The 14541-nt window shown below is 37.8% G+C and overlaps 1 protein-coding gene across 5 annotated transcripts in view; it reads right to left on the bottom strand.

The window, feature by feature from the left end:
* The window catches only part of nav3 (neuron navigator 3), a 384230-nt gene that overhangs the window by 180083 nt on the left and 189606 nt on the right, over positions 1–14541 (bottom strand). The window lies entirely within an intron of this gene.

Raw genomic sequence — 14541 nt, 5'->3', positions numbered from 1 at the left:
CCAGACCCTAACTGCAGGCATCACATTAGTATGTTTAAATTCCTGACAATGAAATGTGTGCGTCTTTTGTGTCAATATAGCGTTCAGTTAGAAAAAAAAAATGGCAAAGTTAAAGGAAAGCACAATAGCGCCAACAGCCATGCATCAGTATCCATACACAGTAGCCATCCACATTATGTCCAACTTTATATTAGTATTCATTATTGCAACAGTAGGAAGAAAAAGAGAACTGCACTGGCCAACAAGGTGCATTGAAGGATGACATTTTCCACCCTGCCCATTCCAGAGAACGCACTAATAATCCATAATTCATAAATATGAGCTGGGATTGTGCATCCATAAAACTCAGATTAAACAAAATCAGTATGTTTATTGACAGCTTTAATATAGGAGGAATGGGTGGCCAACCAGAAATATAATTAATTTGTGAGAAGCAAGTCAGCGTCAAGTTAAAGAATATCCAATATGACAGCCCAAATGTTAGTGTGCATTGGCCACATATGGATGATCTTCATACTGGTCAAATAACTTTATTCGGATATTCATGTTATTTATCTCAAAGTGAAGAAAGTTATGTGTGTGGGAGTCTCCCAGAACTGTGTTGGAATTATAACCTATATCTGTGGCAAGACATTAGAACACATTAAAAATGAATAATAATAAATAATTTACTGGGGTACTGTGATAACAAAATATAAAATAACACTACCGACTCTCATTCAACAATGCATGAGTGGCATGACGAATGGCAGAATACATGCTAAACTTGACCGAGCAATGCATACAATCTATTTAGCTATTCTACTGCTTCTCCAGTTCTTTGTATTTTAGGAAGAAATCAAATTTTAAGCATTATCTTCCTCCCACATATGCAGGCTGCTGTAAACTATCACAGAAGGAAATCACTGTGACAGCTCAGACAGATAATAACTTCCTCTACCCAATGTAGTAGGAGTAGATCACTGATAATAGTTTGATCTGCAACTTACAGAACATTTGCAAACACTAAAACTGGAAAACTCCCATGCGTATACTAATATCTAATATCAGTTTCATGATGAGCAAGCAGGAGGGTTGTGAGCGCTGATATAGTTTGTTAAGGCCTGGCTTACAGAGTGCACTTCCTGCAGTCTTATCTGCTAATGTCAGGGCTAGAAAAGGACAGGAGGAGACATTAAACTATGCACAAAAAGTGTCCTCATAATAGGAATGGGAACAAGGACCCCTGGTGGGCAACCATCTAAACCTAGCATTTTAACAAGCTAGATTAATTTTGCACTTGAGCAACCCCCCACCCCACACATACCTGCAAACCTCAGTATTTACACACACACACACTTGTACCCACCATCCTCCTTCCATAAACACTAAATATCACCAGCTTTGTTGCACAGTCAAGTGCCTTTTTGCTTGGGAACAAGCACTATAGACAAGCACTATGAACAAATGCCCTAAATTGTATTTTCTTCCAGAACAACCAGAGGTGTAAGCCAGGCACTGTGAACTGGCTACCTCCCTAAATGGCAATGTTTTATTTATGTGTTTGTGTTCATGTTGGTGGGGTAGCAGAAGTCACATATGTAGGTAGCTAGATAGTGAAATGGACATAAAGTTCTATAATATATAATATCTCAACATAATTCAGTTGAAAGCACAGTGCATGTAACAAGATATGTAAACAGGCCATTGCACTATTTCCTAGCATTCACACTGGGTCAGCAGATGGCTAAATCACTAAAAATTATGAAAAGCTTTAGAACATACATGAGTAGATTTTACGGTTTTAAATGAAGGTGATGTTAGCCTCATGCTGTAAGGCTGCTTTCAGTCAGCAGGGGATTTATTTTGTAAATAGAAGGAAGAATGAATGGGGAAAAACTGCAAGAAAACCTTTTTCAGTCTGCTAAAAACACTAAAGCTCAGGCACAGGCACTTTAAAATACAGTAAAACAGTGATCCCAAACACAAGGTCAAATCAAATGCAAATATATATAGGACTGAAACTGCTGCTGTATCAACTAATATATGTTCTTACTTTTTTAGAGAGTCTGCAACCCTTTTCCTACTGTTACTGAGCTGATTCTGGGAACAAGAGGGTTTAAAAAAAATTAAGCTAAAAATATTTGGTGTATGATTTAAAAACAATGTAATTGAAAAAAGTGTTTGGAAGGTGAATAACCCTTTTGTCTCTAACATAAAACAATGTGACATTAGAAACAGAAATATATAGTATCACCTAAGCAATAATGGCGAGTGTGTAACCAAAATTTGCATGTGGCAATTTCAGTGCATTACACATACTTGACCACTAGGTGGATTCTATGTGCAATACACATAAGGGTTGATTCACTAAAGGTCATGCTTTTTTGCGTTAAAATTGAAGCGGAAAAAAAACACGCAATTCGTTAAAGTATTATTGCATGTGTTAAGTCGCATTATAGCATGCATTAAATAGCGCACAATGGAATGCGTTAATTTTAATGCATTCCGTTAATTAGTGCACAGAAATAATACTAACGCATGAGTCACAAGCACTTAGACACGCTAAATATCGCATTAGTCTAGGCAAAAATTAACACCTACTTGGGGCAGGCGGTAATTATAGAAAAGTACAGTTCATGAGCGTTTGGCAACACAATATGGACTTTGCAGTGTGATTTATTCAAGTATGTGTTGGCCCTAGAGTGGTGCAGCCTCCAGTTTGCAGGGAAATTATCATTTTCAGTACAGTAGTTTTCCGCAAGTAATGGCGTGTATGGCTAATATGGCGTGCGTTTTTTCACACGCGGTGACAATTTGTGCACGCTGTGTTAATTACCGTGCGTTGTGTCAAATACCGCATGAAAATAGTCTTTGCGACTTAAATGATGCAAACAGCATTGCGCCTAAATTAATGCAAGTATCCTTTTCGTGAATCGTGTGTTAAAATTTTTACCGCATGCTATAAATAACACTCGTTTTAACGCACCTTAGTGAATCAATGACTTATCTGCAAGTAGAACCTGTAAAATTGCACCTATTTATTCTTCACAAAAGTATTTGTGTCTATGAATCTCTTGCACTAAAGTTCTGGTTTCTTCTGCTCTGCTGAATAAGGTGCAAATGACAAAGTGCATGGGTGTAAAGAGCTGCTTAATGTGGTTGTCAGCCTTCATGTATGGATACATGACTTGTCCTCTGCTCTCTGGCAGCTGTAACCAACTCACCAACTAAAAGGTTATCATACAATCCTTCCTACAATCTGGTTGATTGCTGCCTAGTGTAAAATGACTATCCATTTCTTCGTCACTGAGAATGTATGCATCAACAATAGTCTGTTTCAGAAATACATGTTAACAGGCTGCCATAAAGTTGTTGGCAAAGTCTCAGTGACAAACAAATGCTTTCATCTTTTCAGAAACCTGGCAAAAAATTCTGTTTGGGTCAATAAAGGGGATTTTGCTGTTTTAGCAACACTGGCATTTACTACTGGACTGAAATAAGAAAATAAACTGCACCATAAGGTTTCCATTGGCTTAAAGACAGGGAAACATCTGGCGTAAACATGAGGAACAGGTTTTTGGCCGAGACTGGTAACATCAGGAGCCCAGAGAAGTAAGTCTGACAATGCATGAGGCTTTGATCTCTATAGGATCCTACATAACCAGAATATCTATTAAATCAGTAGGCATTCTTAACAAGGGAAAGAAAACTATGAAGGGTGTCCAAAATGACTGTGTGTGTACACAGCAGGACTTCATAAAAAGTTACTGCCCTACTTACAGGCTACCTATATTTGATAAATGATTCTAGCGTATGTGGAAGAAAACAGGGATATTTTTTTTTATTATTTCATAATGGAACATTAAAAGATAGCAGGAATTTAGCTTGTTCCATGAACAATAGATTTTAGTTGTGACAATCGCTATAGAGTATAGTACAGTAATATAGAATTCTGAAATATTAAAGGACAAGGAAAGCCAAATTCACTTGGGCTCTCAATATATTAAGCATCCCCCAGCTTCTGGGAGGATAGCTAAATTTTTTTCTCTTGACCATGCCCCTTTAAGGAAACAGATGAACCATCAATTTAATAAATGAATAAAGTTTCTAGGAACTCACGTGAATATGATAAGTCTGAAATGATTTTGTATACATTTCATTTGAGCTTTCTAGCATTATTATCATATGACACATTGTGTGTTCTGCATCTGCTTGCGTGTAGCCCAAAGTTCATGGCACCACTGAATTACAAAATCTCTTTTGCCTTTAGCAAAAAAAAATGTCCTTTATGGAAATTGGCAACTGCTGGGTGCTGACAGAAGTTCATTACACCTCTGACTAGGCCTTCCTCTTTAACAGATCAAGCTTTGATTTCAGTGTGGAGCCATGTTCATACTGAATAAAATACACCCATATGTCGAATATGTTGCAAGTTTTTCTTTAGATGCTGTAGTTGTGTGCCTTTGGTCCACAGATGTTCAGCACTCAGAACTGAACAGACTTTATAAGTTAAATAAACCCTAATAGTCATTAGCAGATTTAATAACTCTCATTGAAGAACATTTTACTTTAATTCACATAAAACTCATCTCTTGCTTCTCCTAAATAAATAAGGCATATAATATGGCATGTTTTATTCTTTGCCATCTGTCTGTATTCAGAACATCATCTCCTCTACAGGGATCATTGCACTACAGTTATTGTTTAGTTTTTTGCAGTTGGGGGGCTTCCATTTTAAGGAACATCAAAGGATATTTTTTAATTTGCATTTTTTTCAAATATACTTATTGGGTACAGAACTTGGTTTATTTTTTATACAAACCTTGATCTCTATACAGGCTGAAAGGGGACTCAAGCCACAAGGTTTTTGTTTGTTTTTTAGGCTTTTGATGCTTGAAAAAAATAGGGGGATTAAAGGACAAGGAAAGTCAAAATCTATTAAGCACACTATTAAATAGTAGTACTATTGCTGTGTAAAAACGCTATATTTCTGGCTTACCTAATGAAAGATTTACAGACATACACATACTAGAAACTACATACTTGTTTCAGTGAACGGCGCCGCCATCTTGTCCAGCATGTCTGTATGGGGTATTGCTGAAAAGCACAAAATTGTACAGTGCTGCATATTCATGTAGTGCTTTTTAAATAAAGTTATACACACATACATAAATGTTTTAAAGTGTGCTACAGTTCTAATCAACTATAGCAACCAATTAGCAGGTAGCACTTACTGGTCACCTGTACAAAAGCAAATATCTTATTAGTTTCTAAAGGTTATTGCACCAGGGCAAGCTTTGTGACTTTTATTAAATATGGGGTAATGATAATTATTGAAAATTGTTAAAAAAAACATTGTTAATTATTTAAATAATCAGTTATTTCATTCAATGCTGTGTATACACTCATTCACAATTAAGAAAAATCCTGGGTAAGAAAAAAGTATACCATGCGTAAATGCTTATTATTAAATCTCTTCTATTACTGCTCCTATGATTTCTTACATTGCAAAAAGTCCTATGGTGTTTTAAACTGTAACATAAAATGTGTGTAACAGAAAGGAGGGAGCTACTCCATAATGTAATAAATAAAATATGTTGTATCAAGAGCCCTCACTCAGATTTTAGATTACTTTCATAATCATTCTTTGGTTTACACAATGTGTGCACATTGCTAAAATATGATCTGTTTCACTATATCCTTAAAATGAAGTATCCTGTGATTAAACTTATATACTACTCTACCTAAAGCCCTTAATTGCATATAACTTAAAATAGGCCCCCAAACATGGTATAATGTTATATCAAAATGATTATGTCTCCAGAATTCTGTAACATGAACTCTGTCTAAGAAATGGTGGAAAGTTTTATTATTATCATGCTATCATTAAGGAGTTATTCTAACAAGGCCAAGTAGTAAATCAGTTCTATTTTACATTTACCTATAATTTAGCCCACCAGATAGCATTAGTCATGAAAACAGTGTACATCTGTGTGGGTTCAACACAGGAACTAAGCAAGCAAAAATCATTATTGCTATTATAGTATTCAAATGAAATGCTTCAGTTATCATATTCAAAGTTAAGTTTTATGTTACACCAAAACATTAATCTTACTAGACATCTACCAACTGTGGCATGATTATGTGTTGGCAGAAGTAGTAGTAGTTATCTAACCATGGTGATACCGCCAACCACCCCAGTAACCAAGCACACAAAGATGGCAGGACTGTAACACACTGGAACTCAGGTGCTCCCAAACCCATAGAAGCCACACAGTCACACAGCTAGGGCACACTATGGGAGGTACTTATTAACACTGGAGACAAACAACCCTAGTGATGTTTCCCATAGCAACCAATCAACATTTAGATTTGAATGGTCACCTGTAAGTTAATAAACAAAAGCAAAGATCTGATGCTATGAACAACCACAGCATCACTGGTGATGTTTGTCTCCAGTGTTTATAAATGCACACCTATGTCTCACCCTTCAATGGACTGGCAGTATAATAGCTGTTTATATAACTTTCAATGTCTCTTAACTGGCAAAGCAGGGGTTGAAAGCAACCCACAGTTAATCGGGTAGATTTCTCCCGATCAAAATGGCAATGTTTTTTCTTGATAGTTAATAGCAGTCTCTCTCTGGCTGGACACTGAACAGGCTGCAATACAAACTGCCCCTCTATAAATCTCCTAGCACATCACTCCTCTTCTGGCTGGTTCCACATCCTCTTCCTGGGTCCTCTATAGGATAATGTGATCTGGAATAACTATAAGTAAAACTGACCAATTCATAGCCAGATGAAGGCCCTTTTATAAAAATCAAGCTAGACTTTTGCAGAACATTTTTGTTATTGTAGCTTAATTGAAAACATTCTCCTACACCAACATCTGGAACAGTCCATCAAACACTAATACAAGAAATACTTGTTCAGCTAAATAATTTTGATTTTACACAACCAGATCATTTGAAATTATTTGAAATTATCACCTAACATATTTCCATCCGTAACTAACATTTACAAAAAGAGTCTTTCCACAATCTGGTTTTAATAAAGAATCTATTCAAATGTTAAACCTTAAAACCTTTAGAAGCCAATGCAAATATTTGGTAAATCATTATTTTATTACCTTGGAATCTAAGTATTTCAAGAAGAGATTAATTTATGTCAGTTTTCTGCTTAACTGATGCATAATAGACTGCAGTTTCATTCTGTAGAATGCTATGGTTTAAATTAGATTAGAGGAAAACCAGTGCTTGATTTATATTTTGTCTTTCATGTTTATTTTGTCATAATGCTGATGCACTTGTGCTAATGGAAGTTTTGACAAACTGATATTTAAGATATAAACGATCATCTAGAAAATGAGAAAACGTATTCATTTTTTTCACTGTTGAGGTGTAGTTTAACTTTGATTTAATAACGGACTTTATAACAGGGGTGCAATCAATTTTTTTATATAATAGTTAATTTTCTAAATGAGGCAAGGTGCCACACACCATGGTTTCTTACTCACAATACACCTAGGTCATTTTTGTTTACAAAATTTTTGCTAACTATTCTGATGCACAAAGATTTGTGTCTGACGGCAAATGGAACACAAGTGGGCACAACATGTGTCTGACATATAAGGGGTAGTATCCATATGCTCTCTCCTTACTAGAATGCTTGTAAGGAGTTAAAATATGCATGTATTATTTTGTAAATATCTAGGCAATATTTAGTTCAGTGAGTAGGTGGCACCAACCCTTAAGGTTGGTCTGTAGGGAAATTCCCCTTTAGGAGTCTATATAAGGAAGTGCAGGAGCTAGAGACTTCCTTTTCGGCTGAGGCACATCAAGCAAGCAAAACAATGACCACAAAGCCAGACCAGGTGGGAGGCTGTATCTTGTTAAGGCTACAGAGAGAGTTAGGAGTTTTGGTATCAGCACTGTAGGAGTGAGACAAAGCCAGGTTAAGTCAGCAAGGACAGCCTGCTGTGAGTATTTAGGGGCAGTTATGAAATTGGATTAGGTTAGTGGGAACCTAGTGGAGTTGTAGCTTAGTAAAAGCTTGTATGGTAAGGGGAAAGTTAATGGCTAACAGCATTCTGTTATGGCTCTTCCACATTGCAGGGGCATTGGAGGCTTTTGGATAACCTCATGCACTGTTATCCTTTCAATAAAGTTTGCCCTGATTTATTGTATTACTTTGTGACATGCTTGGTACTCTCAACAAAGGCCAATCCCCTACACCAGTGCTGTCCAACTTCTGCGGTGCCGAGGGCTGGAATTTCTCTAGCATACATGGTGGAGGGCCGCTAATGGAAGCCAGTTTTGACCACTTACATTTTTAAACAATACAGGAGGATTACAGCTTTAATCTGAGGTGAGAACCAAGCAGGGGGGCAGTTAATCTCAGTACTGATACCATTTAAAGCTTACACAAAGGTAAGCCATCAAAGCAGCCAGACAGGTGGAAGGCCACACAGAGGGGGGTCGCGGGCCGCCAGTTGGACAGCACTGCCCTACACTGTTCCTTGTTGGACATCTATCAGTTACAGCAGGTAGCTCAGTTACATGCTATTAATTTGGTGTTAGCACCCAACAGCAGTCATGGCTCCCCCCTCAATAGCGGCCTTCCATTTTATTCCACCACTGTAAAAATATCAATTTTCTGTATACTAGACTCTTACAAACTTACAGTCACTGCACCAGATAAGACTCCGGCTCATGCCAAATTTGGCTTCAGTTAACAACACACTCAGCACCTAACAGCATATTAAGCAAAGACAAAATTATGAAAAGTCATTTATCTACTCAAAAAGCCTAATAAGCTAAATAGGTGAGAGAAAATGTTTCACATTTTTTGTGTCATTCTAATCACAAACAAAATGTAACCAGGTTACACAGACCAGCAATAATACAGAAAATTATGTACCATAGTGAATATTGTTCAGTTTCATTATGTTTTCCTTATCAGATGATGCTAGGGTATCTCTAATTGATTATCACAGCTGTAAGGAAAACAAAGTTGCTGATCGATTACATTAGTGCAAGGAAAGGAAGTAATATAACACTGTACCTCAGGTCAAGCCCTTCGACCAAGAGTGTTTTCACAATGCTGTACTTACACGGTAATTACTTCCTGTGGTATGAAATAAATCAGCTTTACATTTGTAACTATGGTGACTTAATGGAGAAGAAAAAAGGCCTTGGAGCAGTGGCAGAAGAGGGTGCAGCCCCATGGCCAGTTATGGCGAGTTTCAATTATATGATTAATATGGAGCTTATGGGAGATGGTCTTCTTGTTATTCTGAGCTTTCTGGATAATGCAATTTCAGTTAACGGATCCCATACTTGTATTACAGTAGACAGTTATAATCATTATACTTACTTCAAAGCAAACTGTGCTATTTTAGTCAAGTCACAAGCATATTTTATTGAAAAATAACCTGAAACTGAAAGAATAAATGTTGTTAAAGGAATACTGTTATCAGAACAAAATGTGTTTTACCTGAATACTACCTGCAAGGATTTTGTATGTTTTTCTCATGTCTGCGTTGGTTTCTTCCCACACTCTAAAAATATACAGGTGGGTTAACTGGCACAGGATGAAACCGACCCTAGTATTATGTGTTGTTAAAATGATTGTAACATATTCAATGGTATTATAATAAAAGGGATAATTATTTGATGACCGTATGCCTTTAACACAACAAATCAAAGATAGTTACAAGCAAGTCACTTGGGGGTGCCAAAATGTTAGGCACCCCCAAGTGACTTTAATCACTTACCTTTTACCCCGGGCTGGTGCTCCTGTTAGGAGAAAACAGCACCAGCCAGGGGTAGCAGCAAGCAATTCCTTCTTCTGCGTTGGCGCCCTTGCACGTGTGCAGTAGAGTGAAAAGCCGAACTTAAACAAGAAAGTTGGCTTTTCACTCTACTGCGCATGCGCCGGCCCAGGCATTTCGCCGCAGAAGAAAGCAGAAGGAGGAAGCGCTCACTACAGGTACCCCGGGCTGGTGCGGTTTTCTACTAACAGGGGCACCAGCCCAGGGTACAAGGTAAGTGATTTAAGTCACTTGGGGGTGCCTAACATTTCCTTCTCTTTTAATTCAATAAATAAGCATTTCCAATTAATTCTCAAATTTCCCTTCTGGTTGATCTAAGAGAGGGCTGGGCAATTTAATCATGCAAGAAATGGAACTTCCTGCTAAGAAATATATCAAGCAAACACAGTCATTTTTGCATAACCCATCTAAGTATGAAACAGTTAAGAATAAGCCATTTAAGTTTACAAAAATTATTGAAGCTCTCATGTCCCGTACTATATGTAGTCCTCTATCTGTTATAGAACTTCAGGTTCTAGCCTTATATCAGTGTATGACGGGAATCATTCTATTGGAAGACTATAGGTTGGCTATATCTGTGTGTGTCCAATTTTCTGTTTTATTCATCTACAAAAGTAATATTGAGAATCTTTGCAGTCATCTTAAAGAACATTAAACTCCTGTCCAACAAAATTTGCAAAGCTTAAGAATATCCAGTAAGTTCCTTTATTGCAAAATTTCCCATGGTAAATTATTGATTTGAATCTAATATTCACATAAATCTGTTTATGTAGGCGCTTCTCTATTTCTGCTCATTTCAATGGATTCAGGTTTCCTGGTGGATAAAATATTCAATTCTTTGTATAAACAGATGTAATTTAGAATATTGCTTATTTATCAGAGTTTAACTCTGAGAAACAGAAAGTATTGTTTGAATAAAAAGCTGTACATACACTAAGGGGGAGATTTATTAAGACACGAACGCTCGGAGTGTTTATTCGAACGCTCCGAGCATATTTTCACTGATTTTTTCATGCTTATGCGACTTTTTCGTACGCTTACGCGAAAAATTCGGAAAGGTTCTGCCGCTGTTTACAATCATTTGGTACGAAAATTTTGTGACTTTCGGATCGCCAATACGATATTATCGTGACTAATATGATTTTTTCGGAAGCATTTTCGTGATATTTGCGATCTTCAGAAATTATTGTATCCAATCAGAATTTTTCCCATTCGGGATTCGAACTTGTGTTTTAATGAATGTGCCCCTAAATATTGTATAGGGTATTAGCTTGATATAAGGCTGAAAATATGAGGAATGTTTACTTATACTAAACTTATCATTTTCAAATAGTATACCTTAAAAATATAAAAAAATAAAAATGCAAAGAAGTATTGTATAAGAATAAAATACATGCTAACTAGCTTTTCCTTTTTTTATAGTGTTGTTGGCCCTTTAAAGGGAAAATATTTCCCCCACGAGCTCATTCAGTTGGGCTTATGTAGAAAAGGTAATCAAACACAATCTAAACTATCAAGATATGAATATAAATTAATTTTATTTTTACCCAGACATACATAAGTTTGCCAAATGCCTGGTTTTTGGGAGGGCTGTCAGGGTCAAAATTGCCTAAAATTGACTCTATTAATCAGCTAAATGCCCCCAATGCCACCAGCCCCACCTCATTATGTAACCACCCACCCCCTTGTCCAGACTTTCTGAAGCTATACGGTGGCAACCCTAGACTCTGATTCCACAGACTGAAAGGAAACCATAAAAGCCTGTCAGTGTGTTTGCCAGCCCCCACCCCCTGAGTCTCACTCTTACCATGTTCATTTGTTAAGTGATGGATTCTTGGACATAAATCCCTCTGCATTCAAGAGAGTCAGCAAAACATACTATGGAAAGCAGACTACAAGTCCCATAAATCATTACTATTCAATGGAACAAAGTGAGGGAGGTGGTTGCATTACACTTTTAACATGACTTGGAAAGGGCCAAATACCTGCCCTCCTTTTGCCCCAAACTACTGGCCTAGAAATAATCACCACTTACAGCTTGTCCTTCGTCGGAAATTATATTGGCCAGAGCTTACATGACATAAACAGTAAAACACATAATTGTAAATATAAATAACAAGTAAATAATAACAGTGTTAACAAGTATATTAACAAATATTAAACAGTAATACTTCAAGCTCCCCTGCAATGGACCAAACTAAGTGCATGACAATCGTATCGGCCCCCAGCCTCTCGTGCCTTCCAGCATGGTGGGTACGCAGGATTGCATGCTTCAACCAAGGTATCAATATATACATGTACAGTGGCTTGCAAAAGTATTCGGCCCCCTTGAACTTTTCCATATTTTGTCACATTACAGCCACAAACATGAATTAATTTTATTGGAATTCCACGTGAAAGACCAATACAAAGTGGTGTACACGTGAGAAGTGGAACGAAAATCATACATGATTCCAAATATTTTTTACAAATAAATAACTGCAAAGAGGGGTGTGCATAATTATTCAGCCCCCTGAGTCAATACTTTGTAGAATCACCTTTTGCTGCAATTACAGCTGCCAGTCTTTTACGGTATGTCTCTACCAGCTTTGCACATCTAGAGACTGAAATCCTTGGCCATTCTTCTTTGCAAAACAGCTCCAGCTCAGTCAGATTAGATGGACAGCGTTTGTGAACAGCAGTTTTCAGATCTTGCCACAGATTCTCGATTGGATTTAGATCTGGACTTTGACTGGGCCATTCTAACACATGGATATGTTTTGTTTTAAACCATTCCATTGTTGCCCTAGCTTTATGTTTAGGGTCGTTGTCCTGCTGGAAGGTGAACCTCCGCCCCAGTCTCAAGTCTTTTGCAGACTCCAAGAGGTTTTCTTCCAAGATTGCCCTGTATTTGGCTCCATCCATCTTCCCATCAACTCTGACCAGCCACCCTGTCCCTGCAGAAGAGAAGCACCCCCAGAGCATGATGCTGCCACCACCATATTTGACAGAGGGGTGGCGTGTTCAGAGTGATGTGCAGTGTTAGCGTTTTGCATTTTGGCCAAAAAGTTCAATTTTGGTCTCATCTGACTAGAGCACCTTCTTCCACATGTTTGCTGTGTCCCCCACATGGCTTGTGGCAAACTGCAAACGGCACTTCTTATGGTTTTCTGTTAACAATGGCTTTCTTCTTGCCACTCTTCCATAAAGGCCAACTTTGTGCAGTGCACGACTAATAGTTGTCCTATGGACAGATTCCCCCACCTGAGCTGTAGATGTCTGCAGCTCGTCCAGAGTCACCATGGGCCTCTTGGCTGCATTTCTGATCAGCGCTCCCCTTGTTCGGCCTGTGAGTTTAGGTGGACGGTCTTGTCTTGGTAGGTTTACAGTTGTGCCATACTCCTTCCATTTCTGAATGATCGCTTGAACAGTGCTCCGTGGGATGTTCTAGGCTTTGGAAATCAGTAGGCTCAGATATTTTGCTTTTAATTCTCAACTGCTTTTGGCCTGCGCATTTCAGTACAAGATGAGATAACATTTAAATTACAGTTATAGTATAATCTTTTTCTTCTGAACTGCATTTACTATATGGAAACACATTTGTTTATTTAGCTCTATGTTATCCTTATTTATGAGTATAACAAAATGTAGATAGCTTAAAGGAAAACTATACCCCCAGAATGAATACTTAACCAACAGATAAAATTATATAAACTAAGTGACCTATTAATGAATCTCGATAAACTGGAATATATATATCAGTAGATATTGCCCTTTTGCATCCTTTCCCTTGACCCACCATTTTGTGAAAGGCTGTCTGCTCCATCAGAGATCACATGACCAGAAATAATGCAGGACTCTGCCCATTAATTGCCTGATGTAGCCTAGCATGTATGTGTGCCTTGGCTTGTTTGTGTGCACTGAGTTTATTTATAAATATATATTTCTTTATAAACATTATGACATTTATTTAACCTTTTTAGTGCCATAGGACGTAGATTCTACGTCCTAGGTACCAAGGGACCAAAGTGCCATAGAACGTAGAATCTACGTCCTACAGCACTAACGGGTTTACAAGCGCTGCGCTCGCTTTTAAAGCAGCGCAGCGCTTGTAAAGCCTGCACAACCCCCTAGGCAACGAGCACAAGAGGTCATACTTACCGATCCGGGTCCCCCAGCGCCGCCGATCCGGGTCCTCAGCCAATGACAGCAGTGGACACGCATTGATGACGTGTCCACTGCTGTCCCTTTAATTGTCGCCGCCCCCGCCGTCGCCTCTTCGCTCTGCTGCCACGTGAGACTGCTGGAGCCCCCCTGCTGCCTTCCTGCTGCCTTCCTGCCAGATTGGTCGCCCTGATCGCCTGCCTGCATTGTGTAAGCTGAACTACAACTCTCTAACCACTGTTTATTTTGCTTATTTCTATCTCAACTGTCTAAAATTTTTTTTTTTTTTTTTTTCTATTTCTTCTTCTATCTTTGTCATTATTACACTTTTGTACACATACACACTTATTTACAACTTTCCCAAGCACACACAGACACTTACACACACACTTACACTTACACTTTTTTTTTTTTTTTCTTTCTTTCTTTTCTTTTCTTTCTTTCTTTGCTTTCTCTGGCAGTCTTTTTTTTTTACTAAAACTTTATTTCTGATCTTGCTCTATAATTATCTGATTTATTTGGTTGCATTTTAGTGTTTTTTTTGCATTTTCATAATTGATTTCTGTTTTTGAATTATTCTAT

Source organism: Xenopus tropicalis, chromosome 3 (genome assembly GCF_000004195.4).
Source record: "Xenopus tropicalis strain Nigerian chromosome 3, UCB_Xtro_10.0, whole genome shotgun sequence".
Classification (NCBI taxonomy): domain Eukaryota; kingdom Metazoa; phylum Chordata; class Amphibia; order Anura; family Pipidae; genus Xenopus; species Xenopus tropicalis.
Note: the sequence above shows the minus strand (reverse complement) of the source record. Positions and strands in the feature narration are given on the sequence as shown.